Below are 14,063 nucleotides of genomic sequence, written 5' to 3'. Positions count from 1 at the left end.
CGTCAACATCACCAGGGTCATCTCGTCTGATCTTATACCGCAATTCACTGCATACCGGGCATGCGTTCAAATCCTCGTACGCACCGCGGTAGAGGATGCAGTCATTAGGGCATGCATATATCTTCTGCACCTCCAAAACACTGTGGCGCGTGCGGGATCACAGACGACAAGGAAAAAAGATGGAGCGGCGAACAAGATCGATCGGCAATGGCACCTAATCTGGCCGTGCTACCGGGTGACGTCCTCGCGGAGATCCTCGGCCGCCTCGCGCCGCACAGCCTAGCCACGTCCCGGCTGTTCTGCAGTGCGTGGCGCGACACCATCGACGCCCGCCTGCGCGCCCACCTGCTCCCGTGCTTCATGCGCGGAATCTTCATCAACTTCACCCGGCTTAGATTCTCGGAGTTCTTCTCACGTCCCACGACAGGCCCGGCGATCTGCGGAGGGCTCGACTTCTTGCCCTGCACGGGCGTCAGTGTCATGGACCACTGCAACGGGCTATTGCTTTGCCGCGGTCTGAGGCACGAGCACGACCATGCACTGCCGCGCGATTATGTCGTCAACCCGGCCACACGTCGGTGGGCGCGTCTGCCCCAACACCCTCGGCTGCACATGTCGGGTTCCGACGAGAGCGCGTACCTCGCGTTCGAGCCAGGCATGTCACCGCACTATGAGGTCGTTCTGATCCCGCTCGTGTTGTCCGCCGGCGTGTCGAACGATGACACATTGCTTGGATCGGAGTGGCCCCCCCGCGTCATACGTCATTGATGTGTTCTCGTCAGTTACTCGGTGGTGGGACAAGACGACCTTTGTTCGGGAAGGGGAGACCGCAGGGATCATTGACTACATGGATTCGGATTGGTCGTATAATCAATATCATTATCATGCGGTCTACTGGCAAAGCAATCTCTATATCCATTGCCAGCATGGCTATCTCATGAGGTACTACTACTTGCTCCTCGGTTATTATTCCTGTTTAGCATAAGTCAAATATTGTGGGATTTGCAAATCAAAGTCAAATATTGTGATGTTCCCTCCACACCAATTCTTCTGAGTTTTCCATAAGGCCACAGCGTAATGCTAAGAATTCTTAGGAATTAGTTCAATGTATGGAAAGAGTCATAAGAATCTAGTACCGCCATTCCGGCCCATTAAATGAATGTCATACATGGGCATAATAACATAGGAAAAATCCCATGGTAATTATCTAAGAAATACTGCTAAAATATATGCTGCTATGATTCTTACCTGGTGTTATTAATCTGTCTTATCTGATTGTTCATGTTTGCAGAATGTGTTTGTCAGATCACACATACAGAGTAATTACACTACCAGTCAGTAAATATTTACCGAGAGGATATCCCGACCACCATCTTGGTAAATCACAGAGAGGGGTGTATTGTGCAATATCAAATAACCGGAGTCCGGTCCTTCAGCTTTGGCATCTCAATGAATCGTGTAGTCGAATAGAATGGGTGCTAAATCATGATACCACTCTTAATACCTTTGAACATGAGGACTATGCCCAACTAGGTAGGCAATGGATCATACAGGATGTTAACTACCGTAAGTGGTTCTTTGAGCAGAATGGAATTTACAAAGAGCCGGTGGAAGAGAAATACGACTGGAATTCTGACGAGGATAGCATTCTTCACATTGAATATGATGTTGAAGAGGGATACGAGGATAACGGTCTTGACTTCGAAGATGACGCTATCGAGGATAACACTCTTGAAGAGGGATATTATGGAAATTATTATTTCCTTGGGTTTCATCCTTATAAAGAGATTGTCTTCTTAATTTCATCAGGGAGAAAACCTAGAGGACTGGCCTATGATTGGAACAGCTCAAAATTTCAGGACTTGGGCAATGTGTGTTCAGCATATTACGACCCCATCTGTGGACTACCATGCCAAGAGACATATGCAGCTTTCCCGTATACACCTTGCTGGATAGGCGAGTTTCCGGGAAACGAAATAGAATCGCTATATCAAGATCGGGAACTATCTAGGACAAAGATGGAATTGGAAGAGGAATCCAACATTACATGCATGGACTTGTACGATATGCGCAAGTTCAGTGGACGCGTCAAGAGGATCAAGGACTCCACAACCAAGATTCGTCGCAGACGCCGCAAGTAGGAATCCACATTCACCGACATGAAGGCCAAGGCAATCAAGTTCTTCCTTGGCAATGCCACCAAGAAGCTCGAGTGTGGGAGTTAAATGTTGAAGGCAGGGCACAACAATTTTCTACGGCTGGCTGCTCCTACAAAGAAAACTGGGCTGCAGATCTCGTGCAAAAAAACTAGGATGGCCTCACCATGAGAAATGCAGCTTCCGCAACCAAGTGCTAGATATGAAACATCGAGAGGTTGCTTATGCAAAAAGCTCTGACGAAACGAAGAAATTAGGCTCGCTAGCTGCTATATAATTCTTTAAATCCCCTTGTAAGCAAACCGTGAGATCAAAGCAATAAGAAACAAACGCACAACCGTCGCGATATAAGGTTTGGATTGACCCTTGTATCGTGTACATGTGCGTGAGTGCTTTGTGTGTTTCCAGCCAGCCATAGCTAGCTAGGCTGCTGGATCGATCCAATTAGTAGCTCTTGTAATAGCATATTGTCCGGGGGGAAAATCAGTCGTTGCTATTTCATCACCCATTCGTCTCGCCCGAAAGTACAGGCAGATCACAGCGTCAATTGTTGGGCCTGTGTCAACAGATAGTACTATGTACAGACTTCGAAAGAGTGTACAAACTGATCATATTTAGCCTTGTCAATCAAAAAAAAACATTACAAAATAGTTCAGTTAAAAAGGTTAGTTCATTCAGTTAAGCAAGTCTGGCCACCCAACATGGAGCCACAACGGGTGGGTCTGCTTTGCTATTTAAAGCAAATCATCAATGGAAAATGACGCAGCTGAACTATTTGCATCTGTATATTGATTTTAGAAAATGTTGAAGGTTCAATTTAATTTCTATCAAATGATAAACATACAAAAGAGCTATTTGTGTAACCTGACATCCAATGCTGTACAAAAGATTTTCAAATATTTCCTGATTCTTTTTCTTGGAATACATGAATTTTCTATCACTTGGGTGTATTTCAGCTTGCCGCGTACACAAACAGATTGGCAAAACTGGATTCAGACATAAGATCGACCCAATCAATTTGAGATCTTGTGTGACTAGTAAGGTATCAGTAGGTTGTTGGTTTCTCAAACTCTCTAATACATTTTTTGCTACTACCTATAGTGCAAATGTAGCACGCTGCTCTTATTTGCTGGCGCCCTTGCTGCTGACAATCCAAAAGCTTTCTCATATCCTCTTTTTCCTTCACATGGCATTCCCCATTCAAGGAAACAGAGGATATGGTTTTTATTATCATGTATCAACCAAATGTTATGTGTACAAAAATCAAAATAATCAAAGTGCAGCAAGATAGTTTTTTCTAATCAAAAGCTACAACAAGTACAGCTTATATGCCTTCATATTGCAGACCGAAACAAAAATCTGTTCATACCCACTGTCATCTTGGACTAGCCACTTGTAGTTTGAGACAAATTCTGCTATCTAGGTTTAAATCTACATGAAAAAAGTTTTAGGGAGTTAAATTTAAGTCTTCAGCAAAGAACCACATGTCTTAACTCCTGAAATACAAGCAGTTAGTTTGGGGAGGCATACAAGGGGCTAAATTATAATGCTTCGCGTAGAGATGCCCTTAGCCTATTGCATCATGAGAACTTCTTCGGTTTCCGTCTATTTTAGCACTTTGTCCACACTGATTTTTATTAGTTTAATGGGTGTAAACTTCTGAAATTAGTCCTTGCCATGCTGCTTTATGGTTACTACAGGTGGTATTCAATATTTAGAATTCAGATGACCTATCCGTTTTAGTTTACTAGATGATACCCCGCGCGTTGCTGCGGAAATATGAGTAAGCAATTTGGTGTGTGCATAGGGGGGAATTTATCAAACATTAATAGATGAGCATGGTCCAAATAAAAAAAATGTGTTTTCAATCAAGATAATCTTGGGTTACTCCCTGTAAAATAAAAAAAAGTTAATCATGTGTTATATGGAACCAAACTCAATAAATAGTCTCTTCCTAAAGAGGAAGAATCCTTATTGTGTGACGAAAGAAAATGACTACTATATCTACGGATGGTTGTTTGGCGAAGATGCTTGAGCAAGTTTGTAATTTTGATGGTCATTTCTGGCTTGGTCTACAAATGGTAGCCAAATATAACATAGGAGTTGTTTACCTAAAAGGGTGGAGATAGAGTTGCTAGTCTTCTGAAGTCAATCATGAAACAACACAAATTGGCAAACTAAAGAAAATAGCAAACAACGTAAAAAATTAAATAACTTGGTTTGATGTATAAATCATGTTGAAGCTCAATTAGAGTTCAGAAAGTTATAGCATCAAAACTAAATATACATCCATGTTGCAAATCCATTTTATGAGACCTCAAGACACAATATGATAATGAGCAATCTAAGGAAGAGGGGTTTGAGGAAAGCATCAAGAACTGGCATACCAGAAAGTTGTAGAGGAGTACACTGTATATCAATTTATCGAACCAAGAGTTAAAGATGTCCCTTTGCTCACAAATAACAATTGAAATAAATGAATAATCAGAATGCTTCAATTTTCATCCTACTAATATGTGGGGCAGCCATAATGATCAATAAGCCGCATGCATGAGGACTAGGCTGTAGCCTAGTGGCAAGGGACGCGGTGGCAAAACCTTGCGGCCACGGTTTGACTCCCGTTGGGAGCGAATTTGTGGCGCCTCACCCGGGTGGGATTCTCCTATAAAAATATGTCCAGGGTGCTAGTGCCTATGGATCTCATTTTTTTTATATATAAGCCGCATGCATGAAAGAGCCATGAAACCTACAGAACAAAATAATGTAAAGGTCAGAACAACATACACCATCTTGCACCATAACTTATAGTACAAAATAAATTCAAGTTGTTTTTGCCTTTGTAAAATTAAAAAGTTTGCGAAACAGTATTTCTGAGAAGAAAGTTTCCTGAAAAGACACATCTGCAGCTTCAACATGGGATTATTTCAGATTTGCACGGGCACCGTCTAGTACTAAACTTTTGTCCCCAAAATTGGCCAAAGATTACATTCAGTGTAGAGGTTGTGGATGACATCATTCTCTGAGAGTGCTACTGTTGGTATTATTTTCTAAAAGAACACGGTACAACCATTTGCATAGTAAAATTCAGATGCAGTATCTAATCTCTACTATCACCATGAAGAAATCGTAAATATTTGATTGCTAGCAGCACGACGTCATAGATCTACAGAGATTCAGTTTGACCTAAAACAGAAGGGTATAAATTTTAGGCGCATAGTGAAAGAATATAAAGGATAATAAGATTAGTATTAGATCTAGGAGAACACGGCAGAACTAAAACAATGAATTGGTATTTTTGTACAGATTACCTGACGGGCGTCCATATGAGGGGCCTATCTCTTCGAGATGAATTGGCTTTTGTGGATACATCACCTAACGAATTTATACGGGCGACCTGATACGAGTCACGGAATATGGCGGACTTGATCGTGACTTCTGGGGCTGGGGGTAGGAGGACTACTGGGGCTGGCGACGATGGACGGAGTGTGTCTAGAACATCACGTTTCATCATCAATCAACAGACCCGCTCGTGTGAGATGGACATGCCTACTCCTGTGTGCAGTGGCTTAGCTAGGGGGTGGCCAGGGTGGTCCATGGACCACCCTGGAATTTCCCCGTAGCTTGTATATAGTGTAGTATAAAGACATTTTTTAAAAAAATAAACAAACTTATGTAAATATTTCTATTGATGGACCACCCTGACTTATTGGGCTGGCTACGCCACTGCCTGTGTGTGCCCGCAGAGAATGGAGCAGCGGGGGGACGGCCGCGGTAGATGGAGAAAGAAGCGGCCGGTGACCATTCTTGTCTATTTAAGAGGAATAGGAAAGGTGGAGAAAGGACATGGAACGGAGTGCAGAGGAGACAGTCGGGTGGGCATTATTTTTGGTCAGTTTCTGGAAGGGGAAGCAGTGTGGATGTGATGCGCCTCACATAAATATGAGGCCCATTGTTCGGTAAAAAATCTGACCCCCATTGCATTTTTTTATACCCCCATTTCATTGGAGACGAGTCAGTCAAGAAGAGAAAGAGTTCCGTCTTTATCGTTGATCAGGTTGCTTGGCGATACAAATTGAAACTTGGCAGTAGACAGAGCAGAAACGATGGGCCTCTGGATAGTGGATGGAAAGATGTAGAGGCCCTCCTTTTGCCTTCCATGCACGATACATGACATGCACAGCGTGATAGAAGTTATTATAGGAAGATATTATTCCTCAAAAATGGATGATTATTGAGAGAAGGAAAACTTTTTTACACATGGGACCTACTTGATGATGTGGATGGGTTGTATGTCAAGAGAAATAGGTTAGTGGGGATGAACTATTTAGGTATTATAGTTTCGGTTCGCATGGCACCAATTAAATATGTCAAAGCTATGCAATGAAATAATTTTGAGATTGCTTAATTTATGGACCTAAAGCAAGTAGACACATCTTCTGAATGAGTTAGAATAAATGAATAAACAGTGTGCATTGATTTATGCAGAGGCCAGTGGTTTAATCTCCTTTCAATCTAGGTATATGGAATGACGTTTTCAGGTTCAAGCTCTGATGTGAAAGTAGCATTATGAAGAAAGTAGGCAAGAAAAAAAAATTAGATGAAAAGGGAGGCCTCTCCCCGGTTCCATTACGCGAATGAAACCTCGCACCAACTTGTTCATACAGCAGCTCACTAAGAGGAGCAGTTCAAACAAGAAATACTTTTGAGTTTTGATAAATTATAGATTATAGATGAGAAGTCTGCATGCAGTGTTGCCTCTTTGACTAGAGTCGTATTATTGGGAAATAGTCTCTCTGTTTTCTTGGCAAATCATGGTAATTAAGGAGGTTGACCATGACATTAATCTAGGGAAGACTGCGTGTGCTTGAGATACAGTGTTACTCAGATTTATGTCTTGGGAATATGAGAAGACTGCATGCAGTGCATGGTTGATGCAGCTCCCTTAATAAAGACTGACTTTTGGCCTGCGTGTGCCCTGGACGCCCCCTTCATAAGCCAGCCCGGACTAGCATTCTCTAGAGATACATTCTGCTAGGGCGCAGCAGCCTTCAGCATCTCGGTAAGCTTCTTCATCCATGTTGCTCTCTTTGTTTGCAATTTAGTCATGTTCTTTCTTCTTCTATGTTTGCATATGGAGCAACAGTGGTACCCCTGTTTTTATTTTATTTTGTTTTGCTTTCTTATTTTTGCCGAACTTCAGAAACTGTTAAGAGTGTAGAAAGCAGTCATGCTATACAACCACAGGAATTTCAGAAACTGAATTTATTGTTGTTGGTTAACCATCAGTGATTTTTTTCTTTTTTAAATAATACCATCGATCAATTTAGAGATATGCATTTCACCCCCCTAGTAACATCACAAATGGAGCCGAGTGATCAATAGATTCAATTAGAAAATTATTGCATGCACCAGAAAGATCAAGACAGGGCTTCTTCGGGCAAGTTTCTCTCTTTGTCTGCAATCTAGTCATGTCTTTTCTTCTTCTACACACCTGCACTGCATGGAGCAGCAGCATTTTTTTGAATTTAACTGTTGTTTTGCTTTCCATTTTGTTTCTGCTGATTGTCAGAAACTGGCAGGATATAGAGGGCAGTGTTGTTATACAATGATAGGAATTTCTGAAACTGAATGTTCTATGGTTGTTAACCATCAGTATTTTTTTTTTCCTTTTTAAGAGATATCAATGATTGATTTAGATCTGCATTTATCCCCCTAGTAGCATCACAAATGGAGTCTGGTGATGAATAGATCCAGTCTGAAAATTACTGCATTCATAGGAAAGATCAAGGCAGAGCTTCCTCTGCCAAGTTGCTCTCTTGTTTGCAATTTAACCAGGTCTTTTCTTCTAACAGACCTTCATAGAACATCAGTATTTGTAATTTAATTATATTGTTGTTTTGCTTTCTTTTTATATGATAATAAAAACAGATCTGTACTCTAGCTTCGGGACCCTTGTGGCAGAGCAGATATGGCACACACGGATACGTCATCTTTGGGACCTGAAGAGAATGGAGACAATTCTGAGGGAGCTTCTGAAACCTCCTTCATACTGCCAAAGAGACCCTCTCTAACGCCAGCACAGGAGCAGAAATTGCTGGAGAAAGTAGAGGCCATTGACCCGAGAGTCCCACTTTACGCCGTGATCCTGAACAGGTCCAATGCTTGTCGCGGCTTACTAGTAAGTTCAAAAGAAAATAAAATTTATTTTGGTGGCCTACAGTTCCTCAATCGCAACTGTGTCCTTGGGTTACATAGGCTTGCACAATTTTCTCTAGTATATCTGCATCTGCCTTACTAACATCCTCGCTGCTTATGCATGTAAAAAGACATTTGGCACGGAGTACGCGTCAATGTATCTCAACAAGAATTCCGCTGCCGGAAATAAGAGCGTGATCAGTTTGGTGCTTCAGCTGGAGGGGGAGAGCAGGACGTGGGACACGGAGCTGCAGCGCAAGACTGATCGCATGGCGATTGTTAAAGGATGGGCGTCTTTCGCTGGTGGCAACCGCCTGCGGGAGGGTGACATCTGCATCTTCAAGCTGATGGAGAGTGAGGAGCCGCTGAAGATGACGGTCTACATCATTCGTGGTGAGGAGTGTACTTGAGGCAAGAATGGGCTCTTGCTACTCTGATTATCAAGAATCTTGGAACGGAAAACAATGTGGCCTCTCCAAATGGGGTCGGAGGGGAAGGAACTTGTTTGTTCATCTACCGTCGTAGTAGTTATGTTCTCTCTTTGTTATCTAGACTCTAGAGTCTAGAGTAAGTTTGCATGGTCAAGTTTGAACAACTCATTATGTTTTGCTGATAGTTCTGTAAGCGCTTTATTGTCTCGGGTAACTCTGGAATCTGGATGGTCGAGATAATTTGAACTTACTATATATTGCTGATGTTTTATGCCATATGTTTTTCCATGATTGATGTATTTTAACTGGCAACGCCTCTATTATCATATTCATCTTGGTTGCTACAGATTTTTTTTTCGAAAAGGAGGATGACTCCCGGCCTCTGCATTTGGGAGATGCATACGACCATTTTATTGATTATTCTCGAGGACCTTACAAAGTATAATAACAATATTCCTGAATCCGCCATCTTGGCAGCATCTGCCGCTACTTCAATCCAAATGATGAAGGGGTGCAAGCTGGGCCACATATCCATACCTCTCCCCTAAGCCTAACATCTAAAGTTGGAGGCCCCGACCGAGCCATCTGCCGGGTCTGGGGCTTAAACCGGTCTGACGCACTCACATGTGTCGTCGCCGTCATCTTCCACTGGCCCATCTTCAGAGCAGATTGAGGTGACAACCTTGGTAGGTCCTCCGCCATCGACACCACCACGACGCCAAACGACGACCTCCACCTATGCAAGCCTTGGCAGGTCCTCCACCATTGACGCCACCACGACGCCAGCCGACGACCTCCACCTACGCGAGTCCATCTCCAAGCAATGGACGTAAATCCATGCTAGGAAAGGGCCGCACCACCGCCTTCACCCACCACCCACAAGCGCCACCCAACCCCAAGGTTCCCAAAGCGGCGCCCTCTAGAAGGGAACGACGCCGTGAGCACCGCCGCCGCCTAACAGAGTTAGAGCTTTCGCACGGGAGACCTAGGGGAAGGTGAAGTGAGGAGATCAATCCATATCGACGCCTCCAGGGAGGGAAACGGCACCCTCAGGCGTCGCCGTCGGCACGGCCGGTCATGGCTGGCCAGGGATTTCGCCTGAACTAGATCCCCGCCACCAGCAGCACTTCCTGTACAGAACCGGCGATCAAGGGGAAGCGCGGCCCGACCAGGCTGGCCCACACGCCATACAGGTGAGTTAGGAGGCGCCAGATCGCGCACACCGACCGCCGCAAAAGCCGCTGCCGGCCGCCAACGACCACCGGATCTCGCCACCCACGCGGTCGGGACACCGGATCCACCACCCAAACGGCTGTTAGCCGGCCATGCCTTGCCAATGGAGCCACCACTCCAGGTCCGGTGTTCCCCACACACTAGTAGAAAACAGGGCATTTGTCCCGGTTGGTAAGGGCCTCTAGTCCCGGTTCTTGAACCGGGACTAATAGGTCGTTACTAATGCCTCCCACCTTTAGTCCCGGTTCTTACACGAACCGGGACAGATGGGCCTCCACGTGGCCGTTGCGGGTAGCCCAGGCAGGGGCCTTTGGTCCGGTTGGTGACATAAACCGGGACCAAAAGGCATCCACACGTCAGAAGCTGGCTGCAGCCGAGGTTTTTTTTGAAAGTGGCTGGTTTATGGGTTTGCGAGGTTAATTTAGGTTGTTATTAGCTAGCTAATAGAGAGAAATGTCCTCTCTTATATCTTCGTGCTTGGTTTACCAACGCTACTGCTATGTTCATTTCACCCATTGATATATATATATAATAACAAGTCCTACTAATCATGCATCATCATACAACTTCTACTCGTTATTAATAACAAGTCATATGATCATCACCTTCATAGTCATCAAACCCAACCCTACATACTTGTTCTTAGCACATGATCATCAGTATCAGGTAGGACCTAAACACCCTTAAGGTAAAATAGCATAAAACAATATAGACCCTGACTCTCCATTATGAAGAATGGAGATCATCATGTCTCCAATTCTTGCGCTTCGCTTCCTTTTGCTTCCAAGAAGCTCCTTACGACTGTCCGTACATTTTTTTCATTCTTTGATTGTCATGTCTCCACTTATTTTAGAAATCCGGTATGGACAGTTGAGATTCGTAGGACGACCTGGTTGTATATTCAAAACATCAAGACGACCGTGCATATACATCAGATGAGGCACGCAATCATTCAGGGTTATATGTTAAAAAACATAGTAATAACTTCGTAGTTAGCAAGGATGTACTAGTTTTAAAAGTATGCAAAAAGATATGCACGGATGTCGTAATAGTAAAAAATCTTACCAGGTTATCTCCATGGTAGTTACCGTAGTTCAACACGTGCACTAGTGGCACGTATTGACCATAATGTTGAGGAGTTCGATTGTAGACATTGTAATTCTCAAGATCAGTACAAAATGCGATCAGATGATTTTTCTCCTTATAAGTTAATTCGGAGCCATCGGTGTAGTGGATTTTATCTACCATCTTCCGCACATTCTTTAAAGAATGAAATAAGCTATAAACTATTTTCAAATAAACAATATAAATTACTTAATAACTATGTTTGAGAAGCTCACATGGTGAAGAATTGGAAGTGTATCCACAAGGACCCAAATGTCCATATTGTCTTACTCGATTGTAGGATCACCAAGATCCATGGTGGCAAGCATACCCTCATCAAAACCATACATCTTCCAAAGTACTTCCCAATTTTTACGACCAAAATGGGTTACACTCTCAGCATTGTACAACTTTACTTCAAAGTCCACACCATGATGGGTCCTTAGGTGTTTTTTTTTGGTTTTCATACTTTCATGGTCTTCAAAACCCATCCTCTCCAAGACATAGCGTCTTGCGTAGCATGGGAGAAGCTAGTCGAATTGGAAAAGATAAAAAATACACGTTAAAATAGTTGAAGTCGTGCTTAATTACGAAAAAAAACTATTGTCGTCGTTGCGTATCGTATGAACATCGAAGGTCTCCTTGAGCTTAATGCTAAAGCGCCGACCTTCATCCAGCTCAAGGAACCTGTCGCACATACCTCGATCGTCGTGGCACTAGTCGCACTCCCCCGGGTGGTTTTCGTCGTCCGAGTACGACATTTCCGGCATATGTTCATAATTCAAATAATAAACTTGTACAATTAAATATATGTACCAAAAACCTAAATTAGATCATTATTATTAATCACGGGTTGACTATCGGTGATGGTAGCTCCTCCTTTCATTCCCGAGTGCATTATTACATCAAATTGTCTAGCACACGGGAATGAAGGAGAAGCTACCCCCACGATGGCGTGGATAATGGAGGGGGCTCCTAGATTTCTGCATAGAGTGCTTTTCAATTTTAGCATTCAAAGTAGGAGTACTTTCCCAATATGAACATTCAATAAGCAAAACCAAATCGTAAAATAAAGTAGTATTCAAATTAGCATGCATTCAATTATAACCAAAAGTACATCATCTCTTGTGTTCGTACATCATCGAATATTATCATTAATACTTCTCGAATACTATCATACATATATCATCGCCAATACAGCTAGAACCATAGCGCCCGACGGGTATGGTCGCGGGCGGTGGACACCCAAAGATAAGGAACCATCACAGGATCATAGCTCCAGTGAGTTCCCTGAAGAACCTGCCAGGTATTGTCGAACCTGTCCTCCAACGCAACCATGTAGCGACGGACGTGCTCGTCCTCCTCGCTGACACGGTGACGTACCACCTCCACGGTGTCCGGAAGCCTCGGCACCGTCACTGGCCACGCGACCGCCACCAAACAAGGATCGGGTCAACAACGGGCTGGCTCCTCACCAACCTACGTCCCCCGGAAGGTAGCACCTCCCAATACCAGTCCGACAGAGCCCAATCCCGGACATGGCCCTGATCAAGCAGGCCTCCACCGCCGAGTCGACAACGAGGATGCGGGATAGGCATCGTCGACGTCGATGCGGGAACTACTTCTATATATAGTAAAATAAAGTTGTTTTATTAATTAAATCAACTAGTTCAACTACTAAGCACTTACTATAAATAAATAAAGTAGTACTTACTAAAAATAAACTACTTCTATATATAGTAAAATAAAGTAGTTTATTAAATCAAATAGCTAGCTAGTTAAACTATATATTAAGCACTTACTATTAATAAAATAAAGTAGGACTTATTAAAAATAAACTAGTTTAGCTATAGTTCTATTATTTTTCTAACTAATTATATTAAACACTTTCTCTTCTTATTTTCCTTTTTCCTCTATTCTAAATACGAACATATTCATAAATAACTTTGATCATGCACAATTTTCCTATACATACACAATATGAACATATACATAAATTGACAAAGAAAATTCTATGAACAAAAAAATCATTAAAATTCTATGAACAAAATTACAACAACAAAAATCATAAAAATTCTATGAACAGAAAAAATCATAAAAAATTGACATATTCGATCTTTGCATATAATGAACATACAAACATGCATATTCAACTATAATATCACCAAAAAATCTATTAACAGAAAAAGAATCTAACACAATATGAACAAATTACACAATATGAAAAAAAATCTAACAGAAAAATCTATGAACTGCACATCTAAATTACTACACATCTAGCAAAAAAAATCTATGAACTACAAAAAAATCTAACAAAAATATCTAACAAAAAAGTCTAAAAAAATCTAACTCAATTAACTACACATCTAAATTAACTACTACATCAAATTAAATTAGCAAAAATTTTGCTCACGGGATGGCGACGGCGTGAGGAGCGCGCCGAGGGCGACGGGCAGGGGACGATGACGGGGACGATGGTGCATGAGGGGCGGTGTGGCGACGGTCGACGGTGAGGTGCGGCACGGGGCGGGGCGGAGACGGGCAGGGGCCGGCGGCGTCGTGGGGCGGGGGGCGGCGACGGCGTCAGGGCGGTGCGGGACGGCGCGAGGCGACGACGAGGCGGAGACGGGCAGCCTGGCGGCGTCAGGCGGGGAAGAACAAACTGAACCAAATTTTCATGAGTGCTGCTTATATAGGCAGAGCATTGGTCCCGGTTCGTGCCACCAACCGGGACCAATGCCCCCCCTTTAGTCCCAGTTGGTGCCACCAACCGGGACCAAAGGCCTCTTTTCAGCAGCCCAAAGGGCGGGAAGCAGAGGCCTTTGGTCCTGGTTGGTTCCACCAACCGGGACAAATGCGCCCCTTTAGTCCCGATTGGTGCCACCAACCGGGACTAAAGGCCTTGTGCTGCCCGCGTCGCGGTACGAAAGTGTTAGTCCCACCC

General features: G+C 43.4%; 1 pseudogene; it reads left to right on the top strand.

The window, feature by feature from the left end:
* The first annotated feature begins 207 nt into the window (after positions 1-207).
* Positions 208-2,141, top strand: LOC119345219 (annotated as a pseudogene).
* Positions 2,142-14,063: the final 11,922 nt, after the last annotated feature.

Source organism: Triticum dicoccoides, unplaced genomic scaffold, assembly GCF_002162155.2.
Source record: "Triticum dicoccoides isolate Atlit2015 ecotype Zavitan unplaced genomic scaffold, WEW_v2.0 scaffold2170, whole genome shotgun sequence".
Lineage (NCBI taxonomy): Eukaryota > Viridiplantae > Streptophyta > Magnoliopsida > Poales > Poaceae > Triticum > Triticum dicoccoides.
Note: the sequence above shows the minus strand (reverse complement) of the source record. Positions and strands in the feature narration are given on the sequence as shown.